This window comes from Pan troglodytes, chromosome 23 (genome assembly GCF_028858775.2).
Source record: "Pan troglodytes isolate AG18354 chromosome 23, NHGRI_mPanTro3-v2.0_pri, whole genome shotgun sequence".
In the NCBI taxonomy this organism is placed as follows: Eukaryota; Metazoa; Chordata; class Mammalia; order Primates; family Hominidae; genus Pan; species Pan troglodytes.
The window spans coordinates 27,725,690-27,751,508 of record NC_086016.1 but is presented as its reverse complement, the minus strand read 5'-3'; the positions used below and the strand labels follow the sequence as shown (position 1 = coordinate 27,751,508).

General features: G+C 40.4%; 1 protein-coding gene across 22 annotated transcripts in view; it reads right to left on the bottom strand.

Moving 5' to 3' along the window:
• GRK3 (G protein-coupled receptor kinase 3) overlaps positions 1-25,819 on the bottom strand; it is a 279,994-nt gene that overhangs the window by 133,709 nt on the left and 120,466 nt on the right. Inside the window, exon 1 of one of the 22 annotated variants that reach the window (XM_063808431.1) lies at positions 88-303. The exons of the other annotated variants lie outside the window; for them this stretch is intronic. The gene's annotated coding sequence lies outside the window, so the exon portion shown is untranslated. Of the gene's footprint in view, positions 1-87; positions 304-25,819 lie in introns of those variants that run through there. 22 annotated transcript variants of the gene reach the window in all.

Sequence of the window (25,819 nt, the reverse complement as noted above, 5' to 3'; positions counted from 1 at the left end):
GGCCAGTTTTCAATTTTTTATGTGGTAAATCACATTTATTGGTTTGCATATGTTGAACCAACCTTGCCTCCCAGGAATGAAGCCTACCTGATCATGATGAATTAACCTTTTTGATGTGCTGCTGGATTTGGTTTGCTAGTATTTTGTTGAGGATTTTTGCCTCTGTGTTCATCAGGGATGTTGGCCTGTAGTTTTCTTTTTTCACTGTGTCTTTGCCAGGTTTTGGCATCAGGGTAATACTGGCTTTGCAGAATGAGTTAGGGAGGAGTCCCTCCTCCTTGACTTTTTTCTACCAGTAGAACTACAAAACACCAATGAAAGAAATCATAGATGATACATACACACAAATGGAAGAACATTCCATGCTCACAGATTGGAAGAATCAATATTGTAAAAATGGCCATGCTGCCCAAAACAATCTACAGATTCAATGCTATTGCTATCAAACTACCAATGTCATTTTTCACAGGATGGGTAAAAACTATTCTAAAATTAATATGGAATAAAAAAAGAGCCCAAATAGCCAAAGTAATCTTAAGAAAAAAGAACAAAGCTAGAGGATCATATTACCCAACTTCAAACTATACCATAAGGCTACAGTAACCAAAACAGCATAGTGCTGATACAGAAACAGACACACAGACCAGTGGAATAGAAGAGAGAACCCAAAAATAAAGCCAATGCAGCTTCAGCTATCTGATCTTTGACAAAGTCAACAAAAATAAGAGAGAAAGGACTCCCTACTCAATAAATGGTGCTGGGATAGCTAGCTAGCCATATGCAGAAGATTGAAACTGGATCCCTACCTTTTACCATATACAAAAAAGTCCTCAAAAAATGCAAAAAAAAGTCCTCAAAAGCAACTGCAAAGAAAACAAAAATTGACAAGTAGGGCCCAATTAATCTAAAGTGCTTTTGCACAGCAAAAGAAACTATCAACAGAGTAAACAGACACCCTACAGAATGAGAGAAAATATTCACAAACTATGCATCTGACAAAGGTCTAATATCCAGATTCTATAAGGAACTTAACAACAAAAAACAAATAATTACATTAAAAAATGGGCAAAAGACATGAACAGACACTTCTCAAAAGAAGACGTACAAGCAACCAAAAAACATATGAAAAAATGCTCAAAATCACTAATCATCACAGAAACGTAAATCAAAACCACCATGAGATACCATCTCACTCCAGGCAAATGGCTATTATTTAAAAAAAGAAAGAAAGAAAAGAAAAGAAAAGAAAAGAAAGAAACAGATGCTGGCAAGGCTTCCGAGAAATGGGAACGCCTATACACTGCTGGTGGGAATGTAAATTAATTCAGCCACTGTGAAAAGCTGTTTGGAGATTTCCCAAAGAACTTAACAAAGAAGTACCATTCAACCCAGCAATCCTATTACTGAATATATTTATTTTCTTTCCAAAAGAAAATAAATCGTTCTACCAAAAGAAAAAAAAAAAAAACCACATGCACTCATATGTTCATCACAGCACTATTCATTAATAACAAAGACAAGGAATCAACCTACATGCCCATCAATGGCGGACTGGATAAAGAAAATGTGGTACATATACACCATGGAATACTATATTGCCATTAAAAAGAATGAAATCATGTCCTTTGCAGCAATGTGAATGCAGCGGTAGGTGATTATCCTAAGCAAATTAACACAGGAACAGAAAACCAAATACCACATGTTCTTACTTATAAGTGGGAGCTAAACACTGGGTACTCACGGACATAACCTTTTTGATGTGCTGCTGGATTTGGACAGCAGGGATGAATGGCAGGGGAGGGAGGGAAGGGAGCAAGGGTTGAAACACTACTGGATACTGTGCTCACTAACTAGGCAATGGGATCAGTCATACCCCAAACCTCATCATCACGCAATACACCCACATAACAAACCTGCACATGTACCCCTTAAATCTAAAATTAAAGCTGCAATTATTGTTTCTAAAAAGTAATTCAAGATTGACCATAGGTCTAAATATCAAGCCTAAAACTATAAAAGTTCTCAAAGAAAATATAAAAAAAACTTCGTGACTAGTTCAAGCAAAGACTTTAGACATGAGAGCAAAAACATGAATACTAAGAGAAAAACTGATAAATTAATTTCGTCAAAATTAAAAACTGCTCCCCATGAATACATTTTAAAACCCAGATGGATCTCAGAATAACTGTGCTGATTTAAAGAAGCCAGACCCCCCAAAAAAGTACACAACGTTTGATTACAAAGAGGCAGGAGCAAACTTTTAAGGATGGTGCATGTGGTATAATAAAAAATATATTTAGTTTTTCTCTCTGGTTCCTGACACAGAGCTCCAAAAACGCTTGAAATTTCCTGATAGGAGTGTCTTTTATTCCTAAGGAGCCCTTTTCAACCATACCTGAGTTTATGCTAATGAGCTGACTCTTGGTGGGCTTCTAGATAGTTCAATATGGGGGCTTGTTGCCAGAGTAAGCAAAAGTGTGACTAGAGGGTTAAGACTTTCACCCTTATCCCCTGACCTCAGGGAGGCTGGGGATTGAGTTCTGTCACCAACACCCAAAGCTTTCTGCAATCAAGCCTACTTTGCTTAAAAACTCTTGAAGAGTTGGGAGAGCTTCCAGGTGAACACATCATGAGATGGGAAGGTGGTGCACTCAGAGAGGGCACAGAAGCTCTGCTCTCTACCCCTCCCTGCAAGACCCTGCACCATGTACCTCTTCCATTTTGCTATTCCTGAGTTGCATCTTTCATAATAAAACTAACCATAAGGATAGCATTTTCCTGAGTTCTGTGAGTCATTCAAGTGACACAGCACACCAGAGAGGATGGTCATGGGAGTCCATGAATTTGTGGTCAGCCAGGCAGAAGTATGGGAGACTGGGAACCCCATTCCTAGCTGGCATCTGAATTGGGGCAGTCTTGTGGGAATGAGCCCTTAACCTAGCAGCGGGGAGGGGGTCTCTGCTAACTTAAGGTGGTGTCAAAATCAAATTGAATTGTAGAACGCCCAGCTGGTGAGACAATTGAGACGTTCATTATCTGAATTTTGGTAATGGTTTTGCCAATGTAGATAAACTCACCAAACTGTGCACTTGTAATATGTTGTTTATATTAGGTTAATTATACCTCAATAATGCTATTTGTTTGTTTGTTTTTTGTTTTATTGTTTTGAGACGCAGTATCGCTCTGTCGCTAGGCTGGAGTGCAGTGGCGCAATCTCAGCTCACTGCAACCTCTGCCTCCCAAGTTCAAGTGATACTCCTCCCTCAGCCTCTCGAGTAGCTGGGACTATGGGTGCCCAACACCACGCCTGGCTAATTTTTTGTATTTTTAGTAGAGATAAGGTTTCAACATGTTGGCCAGGAGAGTCTCGATCTCTTGACCTTATGATCCATCCGCCTCAGCCTTCCAAAATGCTAGGATTACAGGCGTGAGCCACCGCGCCCGGCCTGTTTGTTTGTTTTAATTGCACCATTAGGATGCAGTAAGTAAAACCCTGAGTGTGGGGAAACTACACAACAAAATGACCTGATATCTTTAACAAAAAGTCTCAAGAGAAAATAATGATAGCAGAGGAATGTATAGGTCAAAAAAGAATCAAAAGAAATAACAATCAGGCATAATGTATGGACCTTATTAAAAACTCAATTCAAGTAAAACAGTATTCTTTAAAAAAAATAGAGAAATGAGAATGTGCATTGACTATTTGATAATATTAAGGGAACATTTTTTTCACAGTGGCATTGTATTCCACTTTCACTTTTGTACTCTGAAAGAGTTCTTATCTTTCAGGAATGCATATAGAAATATTTAAAGATGAAATTATATATACGATCTCTAGACTTGCTTCAAAATAATCTAAAGAAAATAGGAGGTATAGAGGAAACAAAATTAGCTATGTATTTGATATGGTTTGGCTGTGTCCCCATCCAAATCTCATCTTGAATTGTAGTTCCCATAATTCTCACGTGTTGTGGGAGGGACCCAGTGGGAGGTCATTGAATCATGGAGCTGGATCTTTCCCATGCTGTTTTCATGATAGTGAATTAGTCTCACGAGATCTGATGGTTTTATAAAGGGGAGTTCCCCTGCACACACTCTCTTGCCTGTTGCCATGTAAGACATGCCTTTGCTCCTCCTTCACCTTCCACCATGATTGTGAGGCCTCCCCAGCCATGTGGAACTGTGAGTCCATCAAACCTCTTTCCTTTATAAATTATCCAGTCTCAGGTATGTCTTTATTAGCAGTGTGAGAACAGACTAATACAGTATTAATAACTGAGAAAGCCGAGTGATGGCTGCATCAATTTCATACTCCTATTCTCTTGTTCTGTACATGTTTAAAATTTTCATTATACAAAGTTTTAAAGCATCAAATTCCGGCCTCCAGAGTCCAGGGTTATTACTTTTATACTCCTCCTCACCAAAATAAGAGTTATGTATATCATACACTGTATACTGCTTGGAGGCATAATGACTTGTGTTAATTTAATACCAACTGGCTGGAAATATACCAGCCCTATCTGTCATGGCCTACTGCTACATAAATCCATGGTAAGTATAATAAATATTGTATTATAATTTTAATTTGTTTTCTACTACGAAAGTGGTTGAAAGACCAGACACCAGATATCTGCTCCCTATGGGCCAAGAATAGGTGGGCTAGGTTGTACGTCAACACCTTACTGGTAGAGAAACTACAATGTTTAGGACACTGCTAGATAACCTCACATTTAAAATCCTACATATTCTATCTGAGGTTTAATTATGTTTTATTCTAATGTCCAAAATAAAATGCATTTAAGCAAATATTTTAATTAATAGGTAACATATTGCCTAGAAAAACTAGTAGCACATAATAAGGTAGTCATAAAGGTTGAACAAGTTTGTAAGAGAGTGCTTTCTAAACTATAAGCAGCGAGTGGGCTTGGTGGCTCTATAATCTCAGCTCCTCAGGAGGCTGAGGCAGAAGCATCACTTCAGGCCAGGAGTTCAAGAACTGCCTGGGCAACATAGCGAGAACCCCTCTCTACAAAAACAAATTAAAAAGCTAGCCAAGATGGTGGCATGAACCTGTAGTCTCAGTTACTCAGGAGGCTGAGGTAGGAGAATTACTTGAGCCCAGGGGTTTGAGGCTGCAGTGAGCTATGATCTTACCACTGCACTCCAGCCTGGGCGACAGACCTTGTCTCAAAAAAAAAAAAAAAAAAATTAATGAACTATAAGCAGCACACAAATGAGAATTGTTACCATTACTGACCATCAAGAAAACCAAAAGATTCTTTTTAATGACCACACAATCATATCAAGATTCTGTTCCCCCAAAATGAAACTACTTTCCTTATATGTAGTTACTAAGTATTTCCCACAAACCACTCATCAAGCACGCAAAACAGAGCTCTGTTATCCAAAGTCACAATAAAAACTTGACCACTAGATTTAAAACCACCAAACTCCACCAGGATTCTGATGAGGTCTGTAAAAGAATCTTAAATAGTTTAATGTCAACTCTTTGAGTTTCCTCAGTTTCTTATGTCTTTTACAGGAAAGTCTCATATAATTTGCGTAGCATTAAACAATTCAGCACAGGACAATCTACGTTCAGATAACAACCCAATTAGGCTAACTACAAATTTATTTTGTGCTTTTCCTATAATATTTTGATAATCCACATTCTGTTTTAATGCCTTTTTCTTTGCAATATAACTAGATATTAAGGTGACAATAAATATACTTGAATTTCACTGGCCCACAAACAGTCATCAGATACAAAAATCATCCCCAAACAGACACCAGCTGAATGATAAATAAATTTATGGTGTCCTCGGTTTACCTAATCAAAGAGACTGAACCTTTATACTTGAAACTATCCCTTTAAATTAGTTACAACAGGCAGGGCGCGGTGGCTCACACCTGTAATCCCAGCACTTTGAGGGGCTGAGGCAGGTGGATCGCTTGAGCTCAGGAGTTTGAGACCAGCCTGGGCAACATGGTGAAACTCCATTGTATTAGTCCGTTTTCACACTGCTGGTAAAGACATATCTGAGACTGGGTAATGTATCCAGGAAACAGGGTTTAATTGGACTTACAGTTCCATGTGGCTGGGGAGGCCTCACAATCATGGTGGAAGGCAAAGGGTACGTCTTACATAGCAGCAGGCAAAAGAGAGAATGAGAACCAAGCAAAACAGGTTTCCCCTTATCAAACCATCAGATCTCGTGAGACTTACTCACTGCCACGAGAACAGTGTGGGAGAAACTGCCCCGTGGTTCAATTATTTCCCACCAGGTTCCTCCCACCACAGGTGGGAATTATGGGAGTGCAATTCAAGATGAGATTTGGGTGGGGATACAGCCAAACCATATCACCCATCTCTACCACAACTATAAAAAAATTACCCAGGCATGGTGGTACGTGTCTGTGGTCCCAGCTACTTGGGAGGCTGAGGTGGCAGGATTGCTTAAGCCTGGGAGGCAGAGGCTGCAGTGAGCCAAGATCGCGCCACTGCACTCCAGCCTGGGTGACAGAGCAAGACTCTGCCTCAAAAAATAAAAAATAAAAATAAAATAAATTAGTTGTAAGAATCATTTCAGAATCCATTTGCCTTTTCATCAAAATCCTTTAAATCAGGAATAATACAGAAGAGACTATGTTCTGTGGCTGTGGCATTATTAGAGGACAGAGACTAGGGTCAGGAAGCCTCATGCAGGGAGGGTTGCAGCCTCCTTGTTTCCAAGAGTAATTTTTCTAAAATATAAATCGGACCATGTAATCATCTCATTTAAAAGACTGCAAGGGCCGCTGGGCACGATGGCTCACGCCTATAATCCTAGCACTTTGGGAGGCTGAGGCAGGGGGATCACCTGAGGTCAGGAGTTCCAGACCAGCCTGGCTGACATGGTGAAACCCTGTCTCTACTAAAAATACAAAAATTAGCTGGGCGTGGTGGCGGGCACCTGTAATCCCAGCTACTCAGGAGGCTGAGGCAGGAGAATTGCTTGAACACGGGAGGTGGAGGATGTGGTGAGCTGAGATCGTGCCATGCACTCCAGCATGAATGAGACTCCATCTCAAAAAAAAAAAAAAAAAAAAAAAAGAAGATTGCAAGGGCCTCTTGCTTTGCCCAACGTCCAAACCCCTTAGTGTACTGCAGGGAGCATTTTCAAGGAGGCTGCCTCAACCAGGTCTTGCTGTTGTGTTTCTCACACTGCAGCCACACTTGATTTTTTCATTTTTCATGAAAGACACAGGCTCTTCCACAGCTCCATCACTCTGTAAATACCATTCCCTCTAATGCCCTTTCCTTTTCACATGAAAATCTCCTACTCATCCTCCATGACCCAGTTCAGGGGTCACCAAGACTATGCAGCCCTCCCCAACTCTGCAGAGGTGAGCCCTCCCACCTCTGTTCCTACTGCTTGCTGTACATCACTGCTGTATCATTTCCCACAATGGACTGTCATGATTTTTTTTAAAATTTATCTTTTAACATTTGTGGGTACACAGTAGGTAGATATATTTACGGGGACATGAAATGTTTTGATATAGACATGCAATGTGAAATAAGCACATCATGAAGAATGGAGTATCCAACCCCTCCAGCATTTCTCCTCTGAGTTACAAATTATCCAATTATACTCTTTAAGTTATCTTAAAATGTACAATTAAGTTATTATTGACTATAGTCACCCTGTTGTGTTATTGCACAGCAGGTCTTATTCACTCTTTCTAACTGTTAATGATAGAAGTCCCTGTGTCTGCCACCACCCTTGAAGAGACATCAGCTATCATTCTAGTACTCAATCCCCCACCTTCAACACTGTTGCATACCAAAGGACTCAACATGTCACTGTGAAATGTCCACAAAGGAGTGAAAGAGTATCATTTTTCTAAATAAACTACACAATGATATAAGCATATTCATGTCAGTTAATATTTGCTAAGGATCTGTTATGGGTCTGGAAGTATTCTGGCCACAAGAATATAGAAAGATGAGTAAGACTAATTCATTTATACTAAATCTGTACCCACCAACACCGTGGAGCCTTCCCCAACCCTTCAAGAATGGTTTCTACAAGTAAGAGTGTATATAGCAAGATAATTAAAAGGGGGCTCTAGAAAATGTCATGCCCTACCAAAAATGATATTCCTATTTAACCTTAACTTTTTTCAGATTCTACACCCTTGAAGTTGCTATAACCTTTATGTGATGACCCAGGATTGCAACTGACATCACTGGAATACGTTTTGGCTGAAATCGCTTTTCTGCCTCTAAGTTTGCACCAAGGGAGCCCAAACAAATGAAAAAGTCACCCACAGCAGCGTTTCCACTCCTAAACAACTCATAAATGACAGTGGAACAAAGAGCAACAACTTTATGATTAATATAAACTAAAAGCTTAGTAAATGTAAACTTTAAAACTTTGTAATTAATGTAAACTAAAGCCTCTCCCAAGTCTTTGCATCTAGCTCATAGCTTGCCTGTGTGTGTATGTGTGTAATTATCTCACATGACATATATATGAGGTCAGTTGAACTCTGTTCAGTTTTAGAATTGATAATTGGTAATTGATAATAAATAGTTTTAATTAATGGATAGCATGGTAACCATTACATTCTACCTATCAGTAACAGAAACCTTCCCACCTCAAAAATGAGCAGGGCAGATGGCCAACCAGATTCACATCACATTTCTCAACCTCTATTGCGGTTACATAGTCACATGTCCTAGCACCCGCCAATGGAATGTGAGTGAAACATGCTACTTCCACTTCACTTCCTTAAAAGGAACTTGTGCACTCCACTTCCTCCTGAGTAGGAAACACCCATAACACGAGGCTTGGCCGAGAGGTGAAGGCCCTATAGTGAGGCAGGCAGAGCTGTTCTACAAGCCCAGGATGAGGGAAAGCTGTGGGCTGCAAAACCCAGTCCCCTCCCTAGTCAGTTCTGAATAACTCCAGGCCAGTGGTTCTCCACTTTCCCTAGACTTTAGGATTACCTGGGAAGAATTCTAAAAATCTTGGTGCCTGGCCCTCTCCAGGGAGAGTCTGATGTAATTGGTCTGTGGTGTGGCCTGGACGTGGGGGCCATCTCATTTTGGGGTCTCTTGGTTACAACAGCTTAAGCCATGTTTTCATTAATAAAGACGGCCTTTCCATTCAAGTGACCGGGCACAGGGTTTCCCTGTACCTAAGTTTCTCAAATCATCTTGACTAAAAAAAGAAATACAAGGCCAGTGGATACTTGAACCTGCAGATAGTATAGAATCCTATATTTACTGTTTTTTCCTATACATACACATCTATGATAAAGTTAAATTTATCAGTTAGGCACAGTAAGGGATCAACAATAACTGCTTATAGAACAATTATAACAATATACTCTTCACAATTTCATGGATAGAACATTCTTACTTCTTAGAAACCTCCGCATATGATTTATTCTGTTCTCTTACGTTGAGAATGTTCACCTTTTCACTGAGGCAGCACTTTGCAGCTTCCCTTTGGCATATCTGAACTGCCAGCATCGCTACTCACACACTTTGAGGCCATCATTCAATAAAATAAGGGTTACAAAGGATCTGATACCTAAGCCAGGTACTAAGGGACTCACAGGGCAGTAGCATCTACACTGAGGATTCCTTGAACAAAGGAATCACGTTCCAGACAGAATGGTGCAAGACTTCATCTTTCTAGTCAAAATGGCATGCAAGTTAAAACTTAGCAATTATCTATTTCTGGAATTTTCCATGTAACATTTTCAGGCCTCAATTGACTCCGGACAACTGAAACTGCTGAAAGCAAAACCACAGATAATGGGGGAACCACCACATGGCTAAAGCAGAGCTTTCAAAGTCACTTTTCAAAATAAATCAAAGTCTTCCAGAAAAAGTACTCCCAAAGATTTTAGGCATTTACTCCCACCTCCCTACTTCTGCCCCCAGTCGATTCTAGTTTCATATTTGCATATTTCCTTACTCATTAATAAACCATTAGCTTTTCTCTAGTATTTTTCTCACATAAGCTGCAGTAGCATTGTTTAGAGAAAACTATTTTTCATAGTTTATAAAAGCTATAGTGCCAAATCTGTCCAAATTTGGAGTTGAAATATGATGTTATAACCTATACAATATTTCTGCACATTCAAATGAATTCAAGAATTTCTGATCTCGCACCATTTGAAGTATCAAATCTTTGCCACAGCTGTCTCTAACGAGTCAAATACTTGGTATATTAGCTATGTCTAATATAGGCTATTAAATACATAGACTCATTGGGAGGAAAAGGAAAAGACAACTCATCTGTTCATTCACCCATTCGCTCATTCAAAAGATAGGTGCTGCATCCTTACCCTGAGCCAGGCACTGAGTCTGACCCTCAGAATACACAGTGAACCCCACTCATCCCCTGCCTTCAAGGAGCCCATGTCCAGAGGGGGTGACAGGAGAGGACACAGACAGCCTAAACAGTGTGACTGCAGGGTGCCCCAGAACCCAGGTCACTACAGCTCAATGACAGAATCTAAGGAACCGTGGGCAAGGCTGATCCTTCCAAGGGGAAGGATTGTGTAAGTCCTGTTAGCCTGCCCCAAATAACCTAATGGAACAGACAATGGATGACAGTAACTAAGAAAAAAAAAAAAAAAAGTACACAGAAAAACGCCAGGCCACAAATAGCCTCCACTTTTGGACTGACTTATTTTTGTAGCCATGTGAGAAGAATTCCTAAATTACCACCTATGAAATTAACGTCCATCTTTCTGTGGCATTTTTAAAGCAAGCTCTTCCTTCCCAATGACTAACAGATGAAATTACCACTAGCAAACAGGCGACTCATTTGATACAAATTGCCTTACTTCCTGGACACCCAAACACAGTCCAGGCCTCCTACCCCCTCTCTTCCCTAGGACAAGAGCCAGTCAGGAATTTAAGTAAGTACGCGCTATCTAAGCAGATAGACTTACAAACTAAAACATGCTCCACAGAAGGTCATGCAATGTAATTTTTCCTCCTGTCTTTTAATTTGGATTCTGAGATCTCTGTCACATGCCAACTTTTCATTCATGTCCTCATATCCATTCATCTCCTCCTTTGTGGTTTCCAGGTTTGGGGTTTGCTTAGGAAAGCCCAGAGTATCTGTACTCCACAATAAGAATATATTCCTTTTTTGTATTTTTAGCTTTTTTATTATCTCATTAAATACCCTGGAATTTATTTTTGTGTATAATGTGGAGGAATTATGGCTTTATTTGATAGACAGCTACCACACATCACTCTTCCTCCTCCACTCGAAATGCCACCTGTATTTAACATAAACCAAACTGATATGTGTACACATCTATACATGAATATTTACACTGTTTTAGTTGCTAGAGGAATGTTTTATATTAGAGCAAATCTCCATTGTTTTACTTTTCCAAAATTGTATTGGTTATTTTTGCCCATTTTTTCTTCAGATGAATGAGCACTGGCTTGTGAGTTTCTTTAAAATTCTCATTTGGAATGATTCTCATTTGAATTTTGGTCTTGAATTTACAGATTAATTTGTGGAGACCTGACATCTTCACAATGTCGAGTTTTCCTGTCTAGAAATATGTTACAGCTCTCAATTTACTCAGATTTTTTTAAATTTTTCTCTTAATAAACTTTTTTTCTTCACACTGGTCCTGTTGGTAATTACTTAGTGAGGCCCGGTTTAGAGCAACACACTCTTTTTTTTTTTTTTGAGACAGGGTATTGCTCTGTCACCTGGACTGGAGTGCAGTGGCACAATCTCATCTCGGCTCACTGCAACCTCTGCTACCTGGGTTTAAGTGATTCTCCTGCCTCAGCCTCCTGAGTAGCTGGGATTACAGGTGCCCACCACCACGCCTGGCTAATTTTTGTATTTTTAGTAGAGACGAGGAGTCACCATGTCAGCCAGGCTGGTCTCGAACTCCTGACCTCTGGTGATCCACCCACCTCGGCCTCCCAAAGTACTGGGATTACAGGCATGATAAGCCACCGCGCCCAGCCATGAAACACTTATTTATTTTAAAATGATTATTCTGAAATGTTTTCACAAATTAATATTCAAGTAATTTAAAAATAGAAAGCTGTTAACATAATTTTAATAAGAGAGACTTACATTGCAAGGTTTCCTTAGGCATGGATAGTATGCTTAGAGGGTAGATTATCTTAAAGAGCATGGGTTACTTTTTTTTTTCTGCTAAATTTAAACATCAGAGCCGTGATTTAATAGATACCCATGATCTGAATGAAGTCAGTGAAGTCTTTTGCACTCAGGAAGTAAACAGACCATCGTTTTCTAAAGTATGATCTCTTACTGTGCTTTCTCCTTTCAATCACCTTCTTGCATTTTTTTTTTTTTTTCTCATCCTTCTATAGCAAGCCTTCAGGTCAAGAAGTTGTAAATCTGTCCACTCTGGTTGGATTAGTCGGGACTCTTAGGTTGCAAACGAGCCTCTTAAAACTCTACCCGCATCTTTGGAATCAGTGTCACAGAGCCTCTTTCTGAGTCATCTAATGCAGTTTCCAAAAAACACATCATCCTCCCGTCAATCGAAGTTGTTTGAGATGCAGTACATTTGCATCTTGCATCTGTGTATGATGCTGTCATAGAAATTATATAGTACATCTTAAGTCACCAGTGCTATTACACATGACATTGGGAAAAATGAGGCTTCCATTAGCCCTGCAGGGACACAGTTGTGATCTTCACACCTAGCCATCTTCTCTACTGTTTTGAAAAATTATTGCAGAAGTTTTCAAACATGCAAAAGGATATAATATAGTGAACACCTAGACCCATCACTCAGCACCTCACTGGAAGTTACCAAGACTGTAATCTGCTACTTTTCCCTACCCCGCCCTCCATTTTTTTTCTTTTACTTTTCTCTTTTTTTTGAGACAGAGTCTCACTCTGTTGCTCAAATTAGAGTGCAGGAGTGCAATCTCAGCTCACTTCAGCCTCACTCTTCTGGGTTTAAGTGATCCTCCCACCTCAGCCTCCCAAGTAGCTAGGACTACAGGTGTGTGCCACCATGCCCAACTAATTTTTGTAGAGATGAGGTTTTGGTGTGTTGCCCAAGCTGGTCTCGAACTCCATTCAACTGATCCACCTGCCTTGGCCACCCAAAGTGCTGGAATTACAGGCATGAGCCACTCCACCCAACTTATCCCACCTTTATTTTTTAAAGCATTTTAAAACAAATCTCAGCCAGGCACAGTGGCTCATCTGAGGATCACCTGAGGTCAGGAGTTCAAGACCATCCAGGCCAACATGGTGAAACCCCGCCTCTACTAAATACAAAAAATTAGCTGTGGGCATGGTGGCAGTCGCCTGTAATCCCAGCTAGTTGGGAGGCTGAGGCAGGAGAATTGCTTGAACTCAGGAGGCGGAGGTTGCAGTGAGCCGAGATTGTGCCGTTGCACTCCAGCCTGGGCAACAAGAGCAAAACTCCATCTCAATCAATCAATCAATCAATAACAAATCTCAGACCACATGTCGTTTTAGCCTATTTCAGTTTGCATTTCAATCCGGGTTTCAATCCGGATCTAACCAAGATCCACACATTCATCTGATAGCGCCATCTCTTAAATCTCTTCTCATCAAGAGTACCTGACTGTCCCCACCCCTGACCTTTATATGCAGTGACCCCCTGAGGAAGCCGAGGAAGCCATCATGGGGGATGCCCTTTCTGTCTGTTGCTTCCTTATAAGGTCTTTCATTGTTCCTCTCTCTCCATATTTCCTATAAACTGAAAGTTACCTCAAAAGGCTTGATCATATTCAAGTCCACCATTTGGGGGCAGGAATACTTTTGAGATGGTTTTGGTACTTATATTGCCTCACATTAGGGGGTACACAGTTATTTCATCCTAGTGATGCAAAATTTACTTAGAAAATTCAGTTGGTGATAATCTGATCTCTCCATCTGAAATTCCCCATCAATCTTTCATTTAGCGATATCATACATTGATGATCTTTGCCTAAATCAATATTTTCGTTAAGAATTGCAAAATGGGGATTTTTTTCAAAATTTCACCATTCCTTCCACATTAATTTGCTGCCATTCTTCTGTAAAGAAGTCCCCTCGGCCAGGCTCGGTGGCCCACTCCTATAATCCCAGCACTTTGGGAGGCTGAGGCGGGCAGATCACGAGGTCAGGAGATCGAGACCATCCTGGCTAACACGGTGAAACCACATCCCTACTAAAAATACAAAAAATTAGCCGGGTGTGGTGGTGGGTGCTTGTAGTCCCAGCTACTCAGGAGGCTGAGGCAGGAGAATGGCGTGAACCCAGGAGATGGAGCTTGCAGTGAGCTGAGATCATGCCACTACACTCCAGCCTGGGGGACAGAGTGAGACACCATCTCAAAAAAAATAATAAAAATAAAAAAAGAAGTCCCCTCATTCATTGGTCGGGCACAGAGGCTCAAGCCTGCAATCCCAACTTTTTGAGAGGCTGAGGTGAACAGATCATTCAGCCCAAGAATTCTCGACCAGCCTTGGCAACATGGCGAAACCCCATATCTACCAAAAAAAAAAAAAATTAGCCAGGCATGGTAGCAAGTGCCCGTAGTCCCAGCTACATGGGAGGATCAGTTGAGCCCAGGAGGTTGAGCCTGAAGTGAGCTGTGATCACACCACTACTGTACTCCAGCCTGGGTGACAGAGCGAGAACCTGTCACAAAGAAAAAAAAAAAAAAAAAAGAATTCCTGTCCTGCCACCCCAACCATCAACTAGGGTTCTAAATACCCTAAGAAGCAGTTTTTACAGGAAAGGCAGGATAAATGCTTAATTCTTTACCTTTTCAATTGCCACTATTCAGAGACAGAGTAGGTGCCTTGGTTCTACTGCTGGTGGTGATCAACGAGGTGTTCTCTTCTGTCTTGTTTGGGGATCTCTTGTGGATAGCATGAGTATCTTAGTTTGTTATTGCAGCCATAATAAATTACCACAAACTTGGTGGCTTAAATCAAGCAGAAATTGACTCTCTTACAGATCTGCAGGTCAGAGGTCTGAAATGGGCCTCCCTGGGCTGAGGTCGGTCAGAGTGTCAGTAGGACTGCGGTCTCACATGGAGGCTGTAAGGGACAGGCCATTTCCTTGCCTTTTCCAGATTCTACAGGCTGCCCACATTCCTCGGTCCATGGCCCCTTCCTCCTTCCTCAAAAGGCCGGCAGTGGTTGGTTGACTCATTCTCATGTTGCATCGCTCTGACACCAACTCTCCACCTCCCTCACGGTAACACTAGGGCCCACCTAGATAATCCAGGATAATCTCTTTATCTTAAACTCAGCACCTTAGCTGCTGTGATGCCACCTACACCCCTAATGCCCCCTTGTCATATAACATAACATGTTCATAGGTTCTGGGGATTAAGATGTGGATATTTCAGGGGGGCATTATTCTGCCCACCACGGGGGTTTGTATCAGTCATATTCTTTTGATGTTCAGGGTGTCTCACTTTTAGCCAGTGGGAACCCCTTCTTCTGGCCTCAGAGTTTGTTAGGGAAGGTGCCCACCACATTTCTTGGATGGCTCCTTTTTTTTTCTGATACAACAGATAACAGAGGGTCCAGGCTCATCTCGCCCACACCTGGAGTCAGGCGCAGGTGTATGAGGTGCCTATGTGATGGAAATGCAATTGTTTCTTCGATTTTTTTAAAGACTGGGGATGATAAGCACACATATTTGGGGAAAAAAAAATCATGAATTTCAAATAACCTTCCAATTCAAATTTGATCTTACAGAATTTTTATTTAATTCTTATCTTGTACTCATGTATCTCTTCATTTACACTTAAATTCTTGGTTCTAACCAAAAATGACATTATTCTTTTTTGTTTTACCCAAATATATATATGAAATAATTGTTTATATGAAATAATTTCAAACTAAAAATAATATTACTCTTAACAGTAAAGCTTCTGAATAAAATTAGAATTTCTTTGCAGCTCTACGTAGAGTAGACTATGCCCATATCTCACTTATTTCTAGGTGTCTATCTTAGAGAAAGGCTCACACATAGACCCAAAGGCACCTATGTAAGAACATTCACTGCAATTGCTCTTGGGCTTATGAGCACAGGGTCAAGTAGATCAGAGTTCTGACATCTCATGCAGCAATTCCAAACACTGAACAGATCTATATACTGCTGACGAGGAAAAGCTCCACGCGCATTACTAGGTGAAAAAGGCAAAAGCCATAAGTGGATTTACTAATGTGGTCCTGACAAATACAACTCTGTCCCAAGCTGAGCTCAACAACCTTTCTGGGTAGGGGTTAGATATGCAACCCGCTCCATTAATTTTCCATCACAATTTAGAATGAACTGCTAATGAGTGCCAAGTTTAACATTAAAAATCCTTTACGGACCAGGCAAGGTGGCTCACGCCTGTAATTCCAACACTTTGGGAGGCTGAGGCAGTTGAATCACTTGAGGCCAGGAGTTCGAGACCAGCCTGGGCAATGTGGCAAAACCCTGTCTCTACAAAAAGTAGAAAAATATTAGCCAGACGTGGTGGTGCACATCTGTAGTCCCAGCTACTCAGGAGGCTGAGGCAGGAGAATCAGTTGAACCTGGGAGGTGGAGGTTACAGTGAGCCGAGATCACACCGCTGCACTCCAGCCTGGGCAAGAGAGCGAGACTGTCTCAAAAATATATATATATATCCTTTATTGTATCTAGAGTAACTGACAAACGTGTTCAAGTCAAGGATACTCATTTACCAACTGGCAGGCATGGAGATGAATTTTAATTAAGAATGCACCTAAAATCACAAAAAGATGTTTGGGGTAAGAAAACATTAAGAACTCATGACATGTAGCTTTTCTCAAGTTATAACATTGCCATCATTATTAATAACAATCTTATTAGTTAACATGGAATCTATGACATCTTTTCTTCTCGGAAATTATTAATGTATTTATTATTAAGTTAACATGGCCAGTGAAATTATGTTACTGGAGCACTTCCTCAGACCCCTGCAGTGAATAATCTTTACTGAATGAATACAATGCATTTTCAAATTGTGTTACTAACGTCTGAAATTGACAGTGCTCCTCTACTCAAATCCATGAGCCCCCTCCTCATAAAATAAGATTCACCAGGAAAAAGACAGTCTGAAGGTTTTTCTGAAAATACGCTGAATTTGGAATCAGAAAACCTGGGTTTGAAGCTCAGCTGCACCATTTGTTATCAACGCGACCTTGAGCAATTAGCTTCTCCCTGAACCTGAATTTCCGTCTTCTAAAATAAGATGATGAGTATTACAGAGCCATTTCCAAGAATCTCTAAATAAAGAAAAAAGCTTGCTCTCTGAGAATAAAAACTTTAAATCAATACATAACACAAACGGCCAAGAAATGGCAAAGGTTTCTGGTCTAGGCAGCTTTGGCAGTGGTTTCATGAACTACAGTCTCAAATCCAGTGGACGTGTGCCCACCAATTACAACGGGAAACATGAAAATAAGGAAAGATGACTTGTCCCAAAGCCACTGTAGTCAGGGATTTCAGGTACTGGACATCCAGCGTAAGCCTCTCCTAGGAGGGGTGACTTGGTCCCAAGTAACCATCTGACTCATCCGACTGTGGGTCTGTGCTGGCTACACCACCTTCTGATGGTCGTTTTGCTTCCCACAAGGGGGACCCACAAGAGAGAGAGCTCCAGCCACACAGACGCTGGGCACGTAGGCTCCTGTGGGAGCCAGTGTTTAATGCAATGTAGCAAACTGGACATTCTAGTTATAGTGTAGCTTTTCAGATAAATCTGTGTAAGTGAGTTAGCGCACTTTTGGGAGGGGGAGGCTCTCACTTAGTGGGATTCTCAAAAGCGTCTTTCATCTTAAAATAAGAACCAGAGGCCTATAGGAAGAGAATAATTTAGTCAGGCAGACTTGGCTGATTATGTGAGTTTCACAATAAGAGACAGATGCTTAGTACAGTGACATAATAAAATCTAGTTTCTGAGTCTGGAAGGCTGAAAGCCACTCCCTGCCCCACAGTCAAGACACTAGTATCTAAGGAGAAAACCAGCTGTCCTCAAATAGATAAAATATACCTCTCAATGTCTCCACATGGATGTATCTGGAGTAATTATTTTCTTTTTAAAATTTCTACCTGCTACCAAGCATAATTGTAAAAACTAAAAAGAGTTAATATATATAAAACTATAAAACATCATCTACAAATCTTAGTGGGGTTTTCTTAAACTCTAAATAAATGACTATCTACCATGGGGTTTTCTTAAACTCTAAATAAATGACCATCCACTGCAATAAACGCGAAATAAATGACCATCTACTGTCACTGGGTTTAATGAGCTAACCTTTATAACTACAGATCTACAAGAGAAGTCCAGCAAATTGGCCTCTCACTAAGATCATTTCAATACTGACCCAATTCAAACCCTAGTTCTAGAGCATAAGTTTCCTGAAAGTAAGGGAAAGAGGGTTGTGAAAGGCTAGCACCACTGAACACTTCAAACTTGCCCTGCTGTTTCTATCTGCTCCGCCATCATCTATGCTACCCCAGCTAGTCATAACCATAGGCCACAACGCTTCACTTAGAACTCTCATCTCAAAAGAAGGAGTTTCCAAATAAGCTTTTCTTATAGAGTAGCCTGAATTTTTAAAATAATTTGAAACATCAATCCAGCATCAAGCAGGTCACCTTACTTAAAGGACAGAAATGTGGAGAGTCAAGCTAGTTTTCCATGTGGAATTTAATAAGCCAGTCAACTAAATGATGAAACTCTAATAAATCCCTGTCCACAAAACTCTCGGTTTTATTTATTGGAGGGATGAAGAGAAACAACAAAGTCACCAACATACGTGTCCTCTCATTCATTGCTTAGAAACTGCTATTGTGCAATTTTTCTCTTCTATATTATTGGGATGTTTTGCATAAAAAACAAGCTTTTCTCCACTGCCACTAGAAACAAAACAGAAAGAAGCAGGTCCAAAATGGAACAAAAAAGATAGCACAGAAATTTTGCACGCTATTCTAGACTTACTGGTGATGACGATATTTATTGCATGATTCTCTTCCCAGTTACTGTGTCATAATATAAAAAAAGACAAAGAAAATTCACTTGAAAAAGGTAGGACCAGGTTAAAGATGTGTATTAAAGTCCCTTGATCTTACTTAGCCATTAGGATTCATTCCATTTTAAATAGAGAATAGACCCCGCCACCACCACCAAATACCTCATATTTTTTTAAAAAGATGTTTCCAAAATACCATCACGGCCTTAGACATTCACAAAGGAAAACGAAAGTCTGCAATATTTAACAGCTGTGTAAATGCCATTCCATGCAACTTTTAGTTTTTGGTTTTATTTGGTTTTTTGTATTTTGAGACGAGACCTCACTCTGTCAGGCTGCAGTGCAGTGACATGATTTCAGCTCACTGCAACATCTGCCTCCTGTGCTCAAGAAACCCTCCCACCTCAGCTTCCTGAGTAGCTGGAGTTGGGACCATAGGTGCGCACCACTGTGTCTGGCTAATTTTCTGTATTTTTGGTAGAGACAGGGTTTCACCATGTTGCCCAGGCTGGTCTTGAACTCCTGAGCTCAAGCAATCCTCCTGCTTTGTCCTCCCAAAGTGCTGGGATTACAGGCGTGAGCCACCACACCTGGCCTCATTTTTAATTTAAACTTTTATCAAAGGCAATAAAGATACAAAAAAATTACAAGAAATACACCTGAAAATATAACCAGACATATTAGTATCCAAACAAGATAATAAAGATCAATGGACCGACTTAATGACACAATGCACAAATACTAACAGCATATTATTCAAGAAAGTTTTATTGCTGACATTGAAGAAACTTGCTGTCTTCCCCAGCCAATGGGATTTTATGGGTTTTTGTTGGTGGTGGTGGTGGTGGTGGTGTTGTTGTTTGGTTGGTTGGTTGGTTGATTGGTTTTTTTGTTTCTTTGTTTGAGACAGAGTTTCGCTCTTGCCACACGGACTGGAGTGCAATAGCACGATCTCAGCTCACTGCAACCTCTGCCTCCTGGATTCAAACAATTCTCCTGCCTCAGCCTCCTGAGTAGCCGGGATTGTGGGTGCCTGCCACCATGCCCAGCTAATTTTTGTATTTTTAGTAGAGACGGGGTTTCACCATGTTTGTCAGGCTGATCTTGAACTCCTGACCTCAGGTGATTCACCTGCCTCAGCCTCCCAAAGTGCTGGGATTACAGTCATTTTATGTTTTTGACTATATGAGACATACCCCCTAATATCCTATGACCTTTTCTGCATATTTAAAGCTCACTTTCTTCCTGAAATATTTTAGTCCATAATTATCTAAGAATTATACAGTGCCTAGTACCTACTTAGCAGTCAGCAATGGCAGCTGTTGTCATAATACACATGTAACCCATACCTGGCTTCCAAACTCTGACTAATGAAAATATTCATCCCCTAAGCAAACTGGTGTAATGAATTTTGAATCATTCAAGGAACCAAGTCCTAAAATGGAACTTCAGAGGGACTCAATCACACACTTGAAATAGAATTTATTACTAGCTTTGCCATTACTAAATTAATTATGATAATTTTACAGATCTCTTTTCGGTCTTCATAAATTTTGATATTCTTACTCAGCTCAGTAATGTTCAGACTAATGAGCATAGATTACACACAGCAGTGTGCATTATGAGGAATAAGTAAAGGAGCCGGGGACAGCTTCCTATAAAAGGCATCTTGAGCTAGAGGAGCTGCCTTCAAATATTTGATGATTTGTCACATTTGAGGAACTAAACTTGTTTCTCACAACCACAAAGGGATAATAAGAGACCAGTGCACAGAAGGTAATACAAGAGAGCTTTCTGGTACAACAGTTTCCAAAGATGCTCATCAAAGATGCCTGTGGCTAGATATTAGAGAGGGAAGTCACTCATCAAAAAGCATAACTAGATTGGATGTCCCCCAACATCTTTTCAAACATGAGATACTACAATCCTATGTTATTCATATACAATCTGTTAATGTCTAAGACTGTAATGAATCACCTTATGCACAATACAATGAAGCCAGCTGCTTTCAGATCATGATTTTTGGTTCATTTTTCTGAAACAAAAACCTCTAAAGAATGAGTCAACTCTGCTAATTGCCTGGTTACACCTATTTAAGTAGCACGCTTGCAACTCTTAGGCACTGATACCACCATCCCAGAGCCTACGGGATGGATAGATGGATAGATGAAAGACAGAAAGGAAAGAAGAAAGGGAGGAAAGCAAGCAAGCAAGAAAGTGTGAGTGCGATGAGATACCATCTCATGCCAGTTAGAAGGGCGATCATTAAAAAGGAAACAACAGGTGCTGGAGAGGATGTGGAGAAATAAGAACACTTTTACACTGTTGGTGGGACTGTAAACTAGTTCAACCATTGTGGAAGACAGTGTGGCGATTCCTCAAAGATCTAGAACTAGAAATACCATTTGACCCAGCGATCCCATTACTGGATATATATCCAAAGCATTATAAATCATGCTGCTATAAAGACACATGCACACGTATGTTTATTGCAGCACTATTCACAATAGCAAAGACTTGGAACCAACCCAAATGTCCATCAATGATAGACTGGATTAAGAAAATGTGGCATATATACACCATGGAATACTATGCAGCCATAAAAAAGGATGAGTTTATGTCCTTTGTAGGGACATAGATGAAGCTGGAAACCATCATTCTGAGCAAACTAACACAGGAACAGAAAACCAAACACCACATGTTCTCACTCATAGGTGGGAATTGAACAATGAGAGCACTTGGACACAGGGTGGGGAACATCATACACCAGGGCCTATCGTGGGGCGGGGGGAGGGGGTAGGGATAGCATTAGGAGAAATATCTAATGTAAATGACAATTAATGGGTGCAGCACACCAACATGGCACATGTATACATACATACAACAAACCTGCATGTTGTGCACATGTACCCTAGAACTTAAAGTATAATTTAAAAAAAAAAGTGTGAGTAAGGTATCATGTGTAGAAGGTTCTAGACACACAGTACCACAATAAGCAGCTAGAGGAGGAAAACTGAGAAATCTGGGCAATCAACCTACTTATGAGTCTAAGGCTCAACAATTGCTCTTCTCTGTTCCAGCCAATCATCCAGCTTTTCAGAAGTCCTGCCTCCCAAACCCACTCCCTCCTCCCTCAGAGCACATGGCACCACAGCACTTGCAAGACTGCCTTAATATTCGCTATTATGTTGTACTTTTTTAAAGGTGTACTTGTATCTTATACTACATATAATCTCAACAACAATAACCCTATAGTATAAGTGTTTTTAATCATTTCTTTTAATATTCCTTCTCATCTTTTTGTTTGAGTTATCCGTGTCTGAAATTCAATATGGGTAATTTTTAATGTTTCCTATTATTTACAAATGTATTGCATAGACAGAAAATGCTCACAAGGCAGATTTTTATTGGGACATTATACAATCAGAAAGAAATAGATATTGTATTTTACTGATGGAGAAACTAAATACAGCAAATTTAAGTGACTTGCAGAGGTCCCATAGCAAGCTGCCAGTGGAATCAGATCCTTAACGTCTGGCTTCTGATTTAGAACCTTCTCTTCTACGACAGTTTGGTAGGTAGTAGGGATGGCACAGGAAAACGAGGGGCCCAGCAATGACAGTGGCTTTCTGGTGCACTAAGGATGGAGGTCTGGGCTGGCTATTTTCACATTAGCATCTTTTTCTGCTCCTGAAACTGCAGGAGAAGGAAATGGTGGCAAACAACAATATAGGTCCAAGGCTGGATCAAGCTGACCTTTACCAACTACCTATCACAAAATATTTTACAAAATATGTTGCAAAAATATTTTCACTGCATTTGCCATGGGCTCTCTATATAGTGTCCTACATAGAAAGTATTCAAATATGTGTATGCTCCAGTGGAAGCAGAGGACCCAAAAGAAGGCTTCCAAAATTAGAAGAAACATTTACAGGATATGAAGAGCCACATTATTACTTATTCTGCATTTTAGGCCCATAGAGCAATCAAAAAGGGCCCAGGGGTTGTAACTTCTAATCAATGATAAAAATAGGAAGGGAAGATTAAAAAAGTAAGACACAGGAGAAGCAGAGGGGGGCCGGGATATCCAGTCTCATTTGCATGCGAATTACTTACCATACAAATGATTTTGCAATAATAGAGTAAAAGTCGCCAAATTAATCATTTCCGTTTCCCCATTGCCAATGTCCAGAGAATAAGAAGAGACAATGATAGCCATGCAGACAGCCTACATTTTCACCTACAGTGGTCCGCAGATATGTGACTGTACTAACAAAGGAAGATTATGTGAATGAGAAAGTGATTTTTATTGCAAATAAAGCCAAAAATATTGTTTTTCCCTTTTACTCTTTTCCCAGAAATGAAAATTTCAAGGGAGGGGACAGCTCAGGCTGCCCCTTTTTTAAATAAAAAGGAGACAGGGCAGCTCAGGTGGCCCCTTTTCTAAATAAAAAGACAGTAGAAGTCCTGTTTTGAGGCCTGGCGGGGTGAGATGGTGTATTACACAATTTCTCATTAACACCAGCAAGACTGCATGACTTGTGTTAAACAGAATAGGCATTTCACCTTCAAGCTCATGGGAAATAAGGAACAAGCTGCTTATTCACTTGCTCATAATCAGCATTTTCGCAGGTCCCAGAGGAATTCTCTATCAGTCTCTGAGGACTCGTAGCTGATCGGGAGAGTACGAAAAAGGATTTTTTCCCCCAAATAAAAAAAGTATCGCAGTTTCATCCATTCCTTGCAAAATAAGACGCGAGGGAGTTTGGTATTCGTGTTTGGTGGGGCAGCCCAGCAAGACCCTGCCTGGGCGGGGAAAGACCCCGAGCTGGGCGGAACCTGGGCGTCCCTCCTGCCTCTCCCACTGTCAGGTGTCACCTGGGCTGAGCTCCTTACTTTCCCTGAGTGTCTGCTCCTTCTGTTAAACGGAGCTAATGCAACTCACCTGGTAGAACTACTGTGGGAACAAATGAACTAATTATGCCAACTGCCTGACGGAGGATGAGCTCTCAATTAAAGGTAGTTATTACATTATTACATCATGGACGTTAAACTTCTCTTTCCCTTGCCAGGGCTCCAGGGACCCTAGGGAGGCCAGGCGTCCTGCTAGCTATTTAATACTACTTTGCATTTCACTGCTTTGCTGGTCAGCCACTGACTGAAAAAGACCTGTGCTTCCCTTCCTCAAGCCTTGACACCTTCGTCGGATAGTTTCCATCCTTGTCCAAACAGATGTTTGGCAAAGTCCAGTGTACTGGGGAAAACACTGTAAGAGGCTGTCTCTAAGAACCCACTGCGTGTAAAAGCTGGGACTGCCTGTACCTCAGAGAGATCTATGAGGCTCTCGATTCGAAGCATTTCATGATGCTCAGCTTCGGCAGATTCTAGGTCCAAAACTGATTTCACCGGAACATCCATTTCTAAGAATTGACATCTACACACACTCCTTGCATCTTCAAGTCACTGGCACAAGTTAACTTGGACCAAGAATGAGATAATAACTGAAAGGTCAGAACAAATTACATTTTGAATTTGTACCTTAATGAAAAAGAAGCAAGAACACTACCGTTTCTTACACATAGAAACACTCCTATCAATAATAAGGAATACTTTCTTTCTAAAGGCTATTTGTGCTTTCAACATGGACTTTTCAGTTCAAAATTAGGCTATGAGCACAGGACAGTGAAGACACAGAAAACTCTGCAGCCTAAACGGAGAGGAGTGTTTCAAGTTATCCACCAATCACTTACTGATTGGAGTTAAACAATTACCGAATAAACTCCATGTCCACTAAAGAAGAAAACTGGGACATTTTTAAAGATCAATTACATGTGGTGGCTACACAAACAGAAAGATGCAAACTACCATATCACTATGGAGACTATGTTTAGATAGTTCTTCAAAGGTAATCACTAACAAATTATTGTAAAACACCAAACATCATGTGTTCTATGCATTATGCTATATTCTATATTCATTCTTTGTTATTATTCTATATTCTATGCATATAGAGTAATAAAAGTCATCCAAACGCTATTTATTTGTGGTTAAATAAAATCTTCAAGCAAATACACTTCAAAGCAAACATCCTTCTTGGCTCAAATCTTTGTATTTCACACTAGTCTATAAGCTCCATGAAGGAAGGGGCTGTGGCTGGGTTTGTCATAGTATCCCCGTGCCTGGCTCATAAAAATGGCTCTGCAACTATGTACTGAATTAATGTCATAAACGGTATCATAAATGTCCTTTAAGGACTGTCAGTGTTCCTAGAAAATTATAAAGAATCTTTAAAATGTTGTTTCAGACCTTCCTATCATATTGTATGAATACTTTGAAAGGACAAGCTTTGCAATAGGTGATCCAACATTTGAAATGTCCAGTAAATAGAAATGAGACTCCAGGGGAAAGATGAAGTTCACATTACTCAACCGCCTTCAACTATATGTGATTTCAAGTCATCTGAATTTCATTCTGTTTTTTTTTAAAAAAAAAGAGTAACAGAGTAATACAGCCTACAGTAAAAGTCGTCTGAATCACTCCAGGGCTTAAGATGATGACCCTTTGTGGGCCTTTGCTTATGAATTAGACCTTACTTAAATAAAAGTATTTCTTTTCCAACGTGATGTAAAACAACTGACCTGCACATCTAAATGCTCCTATTTTAACTGGGCCTGCAAGGGAGTCTGTGGGTCACAGTTTACTACTCCCAGTAGGCCCCATTATCAGCTACATTAGCTCAACAACATTTCAGTAAACTAAAGCAGCTATATC